This window comes from Capsicum annuum, chromosome 6, assembly GCF_002878395.1.
Source record: "Capsicum annuum cultivar UCD-10X-F1 chromosome 6, UCD10Xv1.1, whole genome shotgun sequence".
Lineage (NCBI taxonomy): Eukaryota > Viridiplantae > Streptophyta > Magnoliopsida > Solanales > Solanaceae > Capsicum > Capsicum annuum.
The window spans coordinates 226022485-226036545 of NC_061116.1; the positions used below are offsets into that span (position 1 = coordinate 226022485).

General features: G+C 35.1%; 1 pseudogene; it reads left to right on the forward strand.

Moving 5' to 3' along the window:
- The first annotated feature begins 5538 nt into the window (after window positions 1–5538).
- On the forward strand, window positions 5539–13140 carry LOC107873760 (annotated as a pseudogene).
- Window positions 13141–14061: the final 921 nt, after the last annotated feature.

Consider the following 14061-nt stretch of genomic DNA (forward strand, 5'->3'; position numbering starts at 1 on the left):
TATTTATATTGATAATCCATTATAGTTTTAGTACGTTGGTGGTTTGTTTATGGTGATTTTAAGCTAAAATATGAGAAAATAAGGATGCCAAAATTCTTATTATTTTGCATAATGATCAAGTTTTTTTAATTCTACTAGACTAATGGGTTGCTTGGAATTTGATGCTACTGTTTGACAGAATCCAAATTCAGGAAAAGGATTGCTTTGCTATTTTTTCGGTGACCGCTTATCTCTTTCACTTTAATTTAGGCCAACCTAAGGTAAGTTGACTTCCCTCTAATTTGTTATAACGAAGTATTGTATCTTTCATATTGAAGTCTAGTGAACCGTGTGTGGCCTTGTTCGATTCACTAGCATTGTTGTTGACATCTTGCTGATCTTGTTGTTTCTTGTTTCATGTATTGTGAACTTGAACTTGTATCATTTGTATTGTGAACTTGAACTTGACTTTAAAGGTGATTTTTTTGTTTAGAATGTGACTTGTTTGGTGGCTTAGTTACTTGAAAATAGTTAACTGTAGGGACTTTAGAGGTGATTCTTTTGTTTAGAACGTGTCTTTTTTGGTGACTTAGTTACTTGAAAATGGTTAAGTGTAGGGACTTTAGAGGTGATTTTTTTTTTCTTTTGGATGTGGTTTGATTGGTGACTTAGTTACTTGAAAATGGTTAAGTGTAAGGACTTTAAAGGTGATTTTTTTTTTAGAATGTGACTTGTTTGGTGACTTAGTTACTTGAAAATGGTTAAGTATAGGGACTTTAGAGGTGATTTTTTTGTTTTGGATGTGGTTTAATTGGTGACTTAGTTACTTAAAAATAGTTAAGTGTAGGGACTTTAGAGGTAATTTTTTTGTTTTGGATGTGGTTTGATTGGTGACTTAGTTACTTGAAAATGGTTAAGTGTAGGGACTTTAAAGGTGATTTTTTTGTTTAGAATGTGACTTGATTGGTGACTTAGTTGGTTGAAAATGGTTAAGTGTATGGACTTTAAAGGTGATTTTTTTTGTTTAGAATGTGACTAGTTTGGTGACTTATACTTGAAAATGGTTAAGTGTAGGGACTTTAAAGGTGATTTTTTTGTTTAGAATGTGACTTGTTTGGTGACTTAGTTACTTGAAAATAGTTAAGTGAAGGGACTTTAGAGGTGATTTTTTTGTTTTGGATGTGGTTTGATTGGTGACTTAGTTACTTGAAAATGGTTAAGTATAGGGACTTTAAAGGTGATTTTTTTGTCTAGAATGTGACTTGATTGGTGACTTAGTTGGTTGAAAATGATTAAGTATAGGGACTTTAAAGGTGATTTTATTGTTTAGAATGTGACTTGTTTGGTGACTTAGTTACTTGAAAATGGTTAAGTGTAGGGACTTTATAGGTGATATTTTTGTTTAGAATGTGACTTGTTTGGTGACATGGTGTAATGCCCCGATTCTGGTAACCGGAACACTACATGGTGCTAGCAATCCCGAATGACCACTAGCTAACCCATGACTGATATATGTACCTGTACATTGCATAATATAGAGTATAAATGCAAAATAGGTAAAACTGTAAGGCCATAAGGTTCAAATCTGATAAAATATAACATCTAATGGGGTATGAAATACCCAAAACAACTGAAGTAAACTGTCTAAAACATGATAGTCTGGAAAGCCTCTAAAACATGATTTGTCTGAATAACGAGTTGATGGGACATGTCCCCAACTAACTCCAACTACTGACATTCTTGACATTTCTTGACATTCTTGAATACATGATCAATATCAATCATTTATAATAAAATAAGTTGGGGATTTCATGAAGTACATGGTTAACATAATCTTATACATGGTAGGAATTCATATAATCAAGATCATAATTTCATACCCTAACAACATGGCATTCCAACAACACATTCATTGTTCAACAATAGCATGGAAACCATTCAAGCATAAGGTTAATAGCACGAATTTATCTTTTAGGCCATAATAATTCATAATATATGTTTCTTATTTCTCTTAAACATTTAACCAAACACCTTACATGCACCATTTAGGGCATAGGACTAAGGATCAAATTAACACATCATAAACAATAAATTTTACATGTTTTCAACTCACATGATGTAATAGTTCATAATAACCAATAAAAATCCCAACTTGAAACCATACAACAGCAAAATATTTACAACACATGATTTTTAAAACGTGATTCTTGGGCTCCATGGATGAATGGAATCCATGAATGAACACTATGCATACCTGGGTTGAGTTTTCTTGAAATTCTTGAACTTGAAGGATCTAAATCTCTGAGTTCTTGAATTTTATTCTTGGGGATTAATCTTAGAGAGAAAACCCTAATTTTGTTGTTGTGAAAGAATAATGAAAAAATGAGTTGAGGTCGGATATAACTGGGTATATATAAGCGGGTGGTAAAAGACCAAAAAACCTCTGTTAAAACAACATAAGATTTCTGATCGGGACATGCGATGGTGGGGTGTGACATTCCGTCGCATAGTCATTCCATCGAATAGTCGATGGTCCATCGGACTGACCGTCGCACAGAACTGGGACTCACTTCCTTGTGGCGACGGTAGGGTGCGACGGTCTGTCGCATGGCCAACGGTCCATCGGACCTCTCCATCGCACTCAACCAGAGAGTGGACTCACTGCCTCAATGCAACGGTCGTGGTCGACGGTCCGTCGCTAGTTTGATGGTACGTCGGCCTGCACTGTCGCACCTGGGTGGTTTTACTGCCTTCTGTATTTCGGCCATAACTCTCTCATTCGATGTCAGATTTGGACGAAATAGGTATCGATGGAAAGCTTATTCAGTTTCCCACATGAAAAAAAGTGAAAATATTAAAAATTTCACATATATAAAAGTGGATTCATCTTTCAAATTAAGTTTCTAACATTCTTGGGATGATTTCAAGATAGGTAGAAGTACAGGGTATTACACTTAGTTACTTGAAAATGGTTAAGTGTAGGGACTTTAGAGGTGATTTTTTGGTTTTGGAAGTCGTTTGATTGGTGACTTAGTTACTTGAAAATGTTTAAGTGTAGGGACTTTAAAGGTGATTTTTTTGTTTAGAATGTGGTTTGGTTGGTGATTTAGTTACTTGAAAATGGTTAAGTGTAGGGACTTCAGAGGTGATTTTTTTTTTAGAATGTGACTTGTTTGGTGACTTAGTTACTTGAAAATGGTTAAGTGTAGGGACTTTAAAGGTGATTTTTTTGTTTAGAATGTGACTTGTTTGGTGACTTAGTTACTTGAAAATGGTTAGTGTAGGGACTTTAAAGGGGATTTTTCTGTTTTGAATACAGTTTGGCTGTTGACTTAATTGGTTGAAAATGGTTAAGTACAGGGACTTTAAAGGGGATTTTTTTTGTTTTGAATGTGGCTATGTTTGGTAATAATTGAAATTTTGTGACTTGATCTAATTAGTTGAATCTGATTGATTGCATAGATGGAACCTGATTATAGCTGGATATATCAATGGAACAATGATAATAGAATGGGTATTAGGGAGGAATTTGTTGAAGGTGTGAAAAGTTTTGTTGAACATGCTAAGACACTTGATGTTTTGATACATTTTCGGGCTATTCGTTGTCCTTGTGTTAGATGTGATGGTATAAATCTTATAAATAAAGAAGATGTAAGGGAATATCTTTATAGAAGGGGGTTTCAGGAGGACTTTTTAAGATTGCATGGTGTTCATGGTGATGTTGCGCAAAATAACTTTATTGTTGGAGAAAGTAGTAGGTCTGTCGGGCATAATGAATATCAAGATACTAGAACGACAGAAATGGTGCACGATGCTTTTGGGATGCAACATGGGGACGACTTTAGGGAATATGTCAAACATGTTCCTAATAGCGAAGCGCACAAATTCTATGAACAATTGCATGCTGCTAGTCATTCTTTGTTTGACAGGTGTTCGCACTCTCGTTTATCTGTTGCTGTTAGATTATGAAGTATTAAATCTTACTTAAATATTGTTGGAGTAGGAATGGACTCAATGATAGACCTTATTAAAGAGTTAGTTGACCCCGGTTTGGAGTATCCTAATTCTTTCTATAAGGCGAAAAGATTGGTGTCAAAGTTAGGTCTCTCATCGATTAGAATTAATTGTTGTAAAAATGGCTGCATGTTAAAATTTAAGGAAGATGCTAATCCAGAGTCCTGTAAGTTTTGTCAGTACCCTCGATATAAGTGTAGTTCAAGTGGAAATCTAATTGCTATTAAGGCAATGCATTATTTACCTATAATACTAAGGTTGAAGAGGTTGTATGCTTTAAACAGCTCAGCTGCTCATATGAGATGGCACATTGAAAATAGAAGTCCTACAGGTGTTATGTGTTATCCATGTTATCCATATGATGGAGAGGCTTGGAAGAATTTTGATTCAACTTATCAAGAAGCCACGAAATATTCTTTTGGGATTATGTATGGATGACTTCTCTCCTTTTTTAGTTGATGTTGCGCCATATTCATGTTGGCCTGTATTTGTCATCCCTTATAATCTTCCTCCTGAAATGCTAATGACTAGTCCCTATATATTTCTGAATTGTGTTGTTCCTGGCCCGCGAATCCAAAAGGCGGAATAGATGTCTACTTGCAACCTTTGATCGATGAACTTCAAATTTTGTGGCATAAAGGTGTTAAAACTTGAGACCTCTCACTTAAACAGAATTTCAATCTGTGTGCATATATAATATGGACTGTTAATGATTTTCCTTCCTATGGAATATTGTGTGGGTGGATGACAGCTGGAAAACTGGTTTGTCCATACTGCATGGAAAAAACAAAATCTTTCACTTTGAGACATGGCAGAAAAAATTCATGGTTTGATTGTCATCATTGTTTCTTACCATCTGATCATGAATTTAGGATACTCAAGAATGCATTCAGAAGGAATAGAAGGGAATATGATGGTCCACTGCCAAGGCTGTCTGGTCATGACATCTTGGAGATCGTTCAGGATTTGCCTAAAGATGGTGAAAGACCATTGTACAGGCTTGATAGATATGGCGTTTCGCATAACTGGACTATGCAGAGTATATTTTAGGAGTTAAAATATTGGCCAGATAATTTACTAAGAAATAATGTTAATGTCATGCATACTGAGAAAAACTATTTTGACAACTTATTCAACACAGTTATGGATGTCACATGCAAAACAAAGGACAATCCTAAGGCCAAACTTGAATTACCAGAATATTGCAAAGGTAGAGAATTAAACTTATAGGAGGGGCCCAATGGCAATGTTCTTAATCCCAAGGCTAGTTTTACATTCAAGTTGGACCAAAAACGTTAAATATGTGAGTGGGTCCAAAGTTTGAAGATGCCTGATAGATATGCCTCAAATTTGGGAAAGAGGGTTGATATGGCGTAAGGAATCTTGCATGGAATGAAAAGCCATGATTGTCATGTTTTCATGAAACAATTACTTTCAATTACTTTTATTGGTTTACCTGAAAACATATGGAAATCAATAGCAGAGATCAGTTTGTTCTTCAAAGACTTATGTGCCACCACATTAAAAGAAGAAAATCTGGCGCGAATGGAAAGTAATATAGTTGTTATCACCAATAAGCTGGAGAAGATTTTTCTGCCAGCGTTCTTTGATGTGATGGAACATCTTCTCATTCACCTTGTGCACGAAGCTTGGCTAGGAGATCTAGTTCAAACTAGGTGGATGTATCTATTTGAAAGGTAAGCAATTGCAACATATTTAAATTCATACATATCTTTTTTGAATATAGTAAACATGTAATCGTAAGATAGTGTCGGGCAATTGGAAAATTGAAACGGGGTGCCAAAAACAAACATAGGGTGGAATGATCCATAGTTGAGGCATATCTTACAAGAGAAACGTCTCAATTTTGTTCATACTACTTTCGTGAATAAGTTGCTTTTTCAAGAAACTCATCAGGACGATGTGAATGAGCCTGATTTGCAACCAATATTAATTTTCAATCAATTTGGTTGTCAGTCTAAAAAAACCATAAGTCATCGGCTCACTCCAACGGAGTGCAAATTATCAACTTTGTATGTCTTGCTGAATTGCCCGAAAATTGAGCCCTTTCTGAAGTAAGGAGATTAGAATTTTAACATATCTTATTTGTTTACTCATTCCTTTAAAGAAACTAATTGTGTTTCGCATGTTGGATCTTGAATTCATTTAAGACTCAATTTTATGAAAATCAAGTGTATGCATCCTTTGCAACATGGTTTAAAAATGAGGTTCGTAAGTGTATTAATATTTCTATAAAGTTTAAACATTTACACATTTTTCAACTAATATATATATGTATATATATATATATATATATATATATATATAATATTTTTAGGTACACCATTTCCCAAATGCAGCCACATAGGATCAGCTCTTGTGAGATATTTCTTTGGGTCCAGTTGAAACTCATGCAATGTCCCAATACACAGTAAATTATTTTAAATTTTCCACCGAACAACACTTCAGAACAAGGAAAACAAACAATAGTGGTGTTTGGGTTAAGGGTGATGATGATGTTGATTACTTTGGCATCATACACGAGATCTTAGAACTGGAGTATGCTTGTTTCCCAATAAAAAAAAACTGTCCTCTTTCAATGCAAGTGGTTTGATCTAAGCGCAAGAGGCACAAGAGAACATAAGGTGTATAACAGTACTGAAGTGAAGCACAATAGGCTGTATCCTATTTACGATCCATTTGTTCTTGAGAAAATGCTAAACAATTGTATAATGCTCTTTATCTGTTGCGCAATGACAAGTCTAATTGGTGGATTGTAATCAAAACAAAGCCTATTGGAGGGGTGGAAGTTGAGAATGTGCCGGAGACTGTGTATCAGAATGAAATGCAGATTGATTACCAGCTTGTGTACGTTGACTTATTGGATAGTTTGAATCTCTCGAAAAATATATTTGAAGAAGTTAATATTGCGGAAGAAGAGGTTGAGCGGGTAGGAGATGAGGAAACCTCCGAAGAAGGTGAATAGTTTAGTGGAGAGTCTTCAAAAAAGGAGGATTAGTTGTGTAGGTTGTATTAATTACGTATTGATGTCTTTATGCTTTGTATTATATATTTACCTTTATGTTTCTTGTTTAAGAATGATATGCAATATACTGTTTAATTTAAGATTGTTGTTTTCACTAAAGTGAAATAATTTTTTGGGAAAAAGAAAAATATTTATATGGCCAAACGTCTATTAAATCAATTAAAGTTGAATTTAGGAAGATTTGAAAAAATCTACAAATAAATATGAAAGAGTTAGAATAAGAAAACTATAAGCAAAGAGTTAGAATAAGCAAAATATAAGCAGTATCAAAATTTTTAAAGTTTTAAGTAAGTGATGAAAGATTTTCTAAAAATTTAACTTTAAAAATAAGGAAAGATTTTAAATATATATAAAAAATTAATCGTATTACAAATAGGGTTCAAGTCGATGCGTTTTTCTTAGCCTCTAGCAACGAGTAAAAAGGTTACTACATGACAAATGCAAAAGTGATATTCATTGAAACTTCTGGTGGTGTATATACATACATGCACATATATATATATATATATATATATATATATATATATACACACATACACACACACACCAACAACAACAAACCCAGTGTAATCCCACCAAGTGGGGTCTGGGGAGGGTAAAATGTACGCACTCCATACCACTACCTCCGAAGAAGTAGAGAGGTTGTTTCTGATATATATATAGATATATATATATATATATATATATATATATATGTGTGTGTGTGTACATCTATATTTTTATTATAAGATATATATTATATTCACATTATTATATTAAATTCCTTTTCATTAAAAACCTAATAATTATTAGTTGTTTAGCCTCGAGTTCGAATGCCGATCATGTCGAAGATTATTCCACACGCGATCGGCATTATCATTTTACGAGGCATTTATCGACATGCAAACTTGTGCTCATCATCTTTGTCTAGGCAGCAGAAACATTTTTTGAATATCCTGTTATCCTCTAATTTCTGCTTGCTTTGGCTTGTCTTAATTTGTTCTTCTTTTTTTTACTTTTCCTTATTCTTCTTTCTTTGTTATTGTTTGGTTGATTATCGTAATGAGTTAGTTTCGGGGCTGGATTCAGATCTTCTTATCATTCTGGAAATGGAGTTAGAGTTGGAAGCGGTGGATTCTTTGGTCCATGTGCTAATAATTGACCCGTTAACCAAGATCATTATTTAGAGAAAGACCCTACGGGTAGATATGTTCGGGTAATTAACTTTACTCTCTATTATTTTTTGTGTTACTTCTTTTTTATGCCTTAAAATTTTGGACATTGCTTCATTTCTACAGTGTTATTGGAATGCAACCGTTCCAAAATTAAGAATTTATATTGTCATCAGAATATAGCCCAATTGTTTATGTTAGTTTATGCTTAAATGTTTGTTTTCTTGTTATTTTTTTATAAATTATGTCCAGTTGCAAAATTAAACTCATTTCCCGTTTTAGCATATATAGCACATTATACTCAACATAGATTCTTTGAGGTGGTCTTAGCGCAAAGGTGAACAAAAGCATATTACACTGCTCATAAGTCGTTTCTTCTTAAGTTGATTTGAACTTTTGGTCCTTCTGCATAATTGTTAAGCCATATACATAATTATGTTGGGTTCAATTGGTGTGAATGGAAAATGGAGGGACACAACCTTTGAGGAAAAGACATTGTTTTGGAAAAGGAGTGACTGTTCGGATAGTTGTGTCTGTTTAAAAAAAAAACACATTGTTTCAAATGAACAGACATGACTCTTCCAAAAGATACACCTTTTCGGATGAACCATTGCCACCTTTCGTAAGGAGCACTTGATGGCTATATAAACCTGAATTTATCCACAAATTTAGGTACGAAAATTTTTCTGCAATAAAACTCTTCTTTTTTTCTGAAAATATACTTCGTGTGATCATCAAATCTTTGAGTGAGTTTGAAGAGATTCCAATTGTTTGAGGTACCGCTACAGTTGGTTTGTTTGGCCATTTTCTCTTGGGAGGAAAATTCTGCAACCTCGAGTACTTGAGGGGAATTATTTCTTTAAGGATACTCCGTGAATTCCGAGGACTTGACCATTTCTGTTTCATCTAATTAAATTTCTGGAAAAAAACACACTTCTTTGAAAGATTTTTTGTGTTATTTATTTCAATGTATTCGGGTATAAGAATCTGTAATTTGACACAACAACTTCAACACTAGTTCAAGTTAAAAATAAGAACAGTACAAAGTACAAAAACACCCTCAACACAAGATCAAAGTGATCTTTCTAAGAAATGTATTTTATTTTCCAGAAATTAAGATGAAACAGAAATGTAAAGCCAAGTCCCCCGACTTCGCGGAGTGTCTTTAAGGAATAATTCCCCTCACTGTACCCGAGGTTTTGGAATCTTCCTCACAGGATAAAATGACTTTCAATCCAACTATAGTGATACCTCAAATAATTATATTCAACGAACTCACTGAACTATTTGATTGATCACACAGAATATTTTTGAAGACAAGAAGAGAGTTTGTATTTCAGAAAATTCATGTCTAGACCTGTGGATGAAAGCAGCAGGTTTATATAGCCTATCAGATGTCTCTTCGAAAAGGTCGCAATGATTCACTTAAAAAGGTGTGATCTTTTAGGAAATTCATGTCTGTTCATCCAAAGAATGTGTCTTTTCCGAATAGACATACCATTTCACGCGAAATAGTGTGTTATTTCGTTGAAGGGTTGCATCCCTTACGAAGCATCTCTTCGTTTATGCATTGCATTTCAAAACAATATCAACCACTGCATGCATACGTATCACTGGAGGATAAAACACACAGAAAAGTTTCATTTTTCCCTTTGGTATTTCAGGATTAAATTTTTGTCATATAAACTTTGTCCAAAAAGAAAGATTTCATCGATCATTTTCCAAAGCCGAAGCCGAAGAAAAAGCCAAGCAAGCGACGACGGCGGTGCAAGACATCTCTTATATTTCCAGAGTGTTATTTCACTGACAATTATTTATATTTATCACCTGCTTGTTTTTCCTCTACAGTTTGGGCAAGGGTGCATTCAAGACTGTGTATGTTCCTAAACTTAATTGTTGATTTTTTATTGTTCCTTTCTATAGCACTAATTGTGTATTTAGAGCATAAAGCATTTTGTCTTCTTTTTTTTTAAAAAAAAAAAATGTGTTTCAGCTACAAGGCATTTGACTTACATGATGGTATTGAAGGCGCATGGAGCCGAGTGAAAGTCGAGGACGTTTTGCAGTCACCTGACAAGTTGGGAAAGCTATATGCGGAGATACATCTTCTTAGAAAATTGAAGCATGGCAATATAATGAAGTTCTGTGACTCATGGGTTGATGACAAGAAGAGAACAGTTAACATGATCACTGAACTCTTCACATCTGGTAACCTAAGGCAGTGAGTTTCTCATAGTTCCTCATTTTCTTTGCTTACAAATTGTGTTGTCATACAATAAATATGTAAATTGTACTGTAAGATACCGCAAGAAGTATAGAAGTGTTGATACGAAGGAAATAAAGAATTGGGCAGGCAGGTACTTCAAGGGTTAGATTATCTTCACAGTTACAACCCTCCTATCATTCATAGGGTCTTGAAGTGTGACAACATATTTGTCGATGGAAATACTGGAGAAATTAAGATTGGGGACCTTGGATTGGCTACCATTACGGAGCAGCCTACTTTTAAGAGTATTGTTATGGATACTTCTTGTATCGACATACATTGAAATAATGCCCCCTCTTCTAAGACACTAACTTTATCTATTCCTCTGAAGGGACCCCGGAATTTATGGCCCCAGAGTTTTACAAAGATGAATACAATGAACTGGTTGACATATATTCCTTCGGCATGCGTATGTTGGAACTAGTAACCTTTGAAGATCCTTACAGTGAATGCAAAAATCTTGCTCAACTTTTTAAGAAAGTTAGCTCGGTAAGTTTGATAAAGTTTCTTCTTTAAGTTATGTAGGCATTACATGTTTTAGTGAATCGAAGCAACTTTATTTATTCTCAGAGTGTTAAACCTGCTTCCCTCGGCAAAGTATTGATCCCTAAATCAAAGCATTCATCGAGAAATGCCTGGTTCCTACTTCACTGAGGCTGCCTGCCAAGGACCTTCTCAAAGATCCATTTCTTCAGATTGAGAATTTAAATGAGCCAACCCATAGTCTGTTTCTAACTTTCACCTTATCAAAGTCCAAGATCATTAAGTTCATTGAAATCTGCACCTCATTCAATGGATGTAGATTCCGAGTATAATCAATCAATTTATATAGACTCCCATTGTGGAAGTCCTTATGCTCCGACATTGGAATTTCAGTGGTTTCATCAGAATAATGAATTTAAATTGACGGGTAAGAAGAAAGATGAGAACTCAGTTTCATTGACCTTGCGAATTAAAAGCCCTTTAGGTATGTAGATGCGTTCTAATTCATTATTATTTTAATTCTTTTGGCTTTTTGGAATAAAATTGTCTGTTTGTTTGTTAAAATCCTTCGAATTTTTTAGGCAGAGTAAGGAATATACACTTCAATTTTTATCTTTATACTGACACTGCACTCTTAGTTGCAGCCGAGATGGTTGAACACTTGGAACTAGCTGATCATGATGTAGATTTTATTGCTGACTTCACTGATTATCTAATAATGAAAATTTTGCCTAGTTGGAAGCCTTCCGATTATTTTTCTAGTGGAGGGAGAAGTCAAAGAGAAGAAGCTATAACGAATTACCTAACCTTGTCGCCCATCATTACCACATCTAATGCTCGGCAAGATGATATTCCAGTTCTTACTATGAATAACCAAATTGGTAGTACTTATCGAGCTGATGAAGATAAATTGTATACAAATTCAAGTAGCACTTCTTGTCACGTTACTTTTTCTTCCCCATAACATTTGGAAAATGTGTGATAGATGGAGAGTGTCAAGGTTCAGCTGCTACTGAAGTTTGGGAAAAAGATTGTTTTAACTACTGATCCAAGCTCAAAGTATGATCTCAAGATATGATGCACACTGTACAGAACCACACTACACTAACTGATCCATTAGATGGAAGGTTCTGGAAGCTTCTCGATTGTTAGTCAGTTAGCAATAATAAGTTGTTAGAGGTTGTTAGGCCAGTGGTTAGTCAGTTATGATGAGCTTTCACTAAGGTGGAAATGAGCTCACTATCTTAGCTCAAGTATATAAATAGCTGCAATGTTGTAATGTACAGATGATGAAGAATAAAATTCCCAACTACACTCTCTCCTTTCTTCTTCCTTGTTCATGGATTATCAAGCTGTAATGCTTGAATTTCACATGGTATCAGAGACACGAGCTCAATACTGAGAGTATTTCAATCCTTTTTCCTCATATTCTCAGAGAATTCTTAAGACCTCTGTATGTTCTCTATTTTTTGTTCTTTCATCTCTGCAAGTTTGGTTGATTTTGCAGTTCAATTTCTTCATTCATGGAACCTAAAATTGATCAAAGAAATCCACTCTTCATTGGTGCTTTGGATAGTTCAAGAACTATACTCATTCCAATCAAATTAACTGGTTCAGAAAACTATAGTCTTTGGAGTCGATCTATGCGAATTGCTCTGTTAGGGAAGAGAAAGTATGGCTTTGTCACTGGATCTTGCAACAAGGAGTCATACAGAGAGGAACTCCATGAACAGTGGGAAAGATGCAATGCTATTGTCCTCTCATGGATCATGAACACTGTGAGTGAAAGCTTACTATCTGGGATCGTGTATGCTACAAATGCTAGTGTTGTCTGGGATGATTTGAAGGAAAGATATGACAATGTGAATCGTATGCGCATATATCAATTGCATCGTGAAACCAATATTCATTCTCAAGGTACTGATTCAATCTCAGCTTATTTTACTAAGTTGAAAACCTTGCGAATTGAGTATGATGTTCTGGTTCCTAATCCTAGTTGTGATTTCCCTAAGTCCCAAGAGTACTCAGATCATATGCGTCAATTGAGACTTCTACAATTTTGTAGTGGCTTGAATGAGTCCTACGATCAAGCTAGGAGGCAAATCTTACTCAAGGGAGTAACTCCTACTCTCAATCAATCTTATGCCATGCTCATAGAGGATGAGACAACACTCAGCATGTATGCTTGCTGTGCACGATAGATCAGAACCTCTTGCTATGCAGGTGAATCACAATTATGGTTATGGATAGGGGAACACAAATTACAAGAGTAGAAAGTGTGACTACTGTCACCTCTCAGGTCATACAAAAGAAAACTGCTACAAATTGATAGGGTATCCAAATGATTGGAAGAACAAGAAGAAATAGATGAAATAGATAAAGTGAAGGGTTAAAGTGTGAGCCTTGCTCATTCTATATTTCTATATTTATAAAGTGGAATTACAGCATATATCTATCTAACAGATAAGTACAAGAATAAATACAAAATAGAGTTCTACTAAAACTAGGATACAAGAAGATAACTGCAACACCCTCCCTCAATCTGAACGGGGAGAATGAACGTGAAGATTGGCAGTGAGCTCACGAAAACGGCCAGAAGGAAAAACTTTGGTGAACAAATATGCAAGTTGTTCAGAGGTATGAACATAAGATACCACCAAGTCACCATGACTAATCTTTTCACGAACAAAATGATAGTCTAAAGCAATGTGTTTGGTACGAGAGTGAAAAACTGGATTATGCGCTAGGTGAATGGCTCCCATGTTGTCACATTTTATGAAGACGAGAGAAGTAAGAAAAATACCAAGATCACGAAGAAGGTATTGGACCCATGTAGCCTCAGCTTTAGCAACAGCAAGAGCCCTATACTCAGCTTCAGTACTAGAGCGTGCAACTGTAGGTTGTCTTAGCGGACCAAGAGATGAGATTGGAGCCAAGAAAAATGCAGAAACCAGTTTCTGATCGTCTTGTAGCAGAGCAACCAGCCCAATCAGAGTCGCAATAAATAGTAAGTGCAAGGGAAAAATTTTTGTATAACTGCAAGACCCAATCAGTTGTGTCACTTAGGTACCTGAAAATAATGTCTGGGCAAGTGAAAGACAAGTATTATATACTCCCAACCA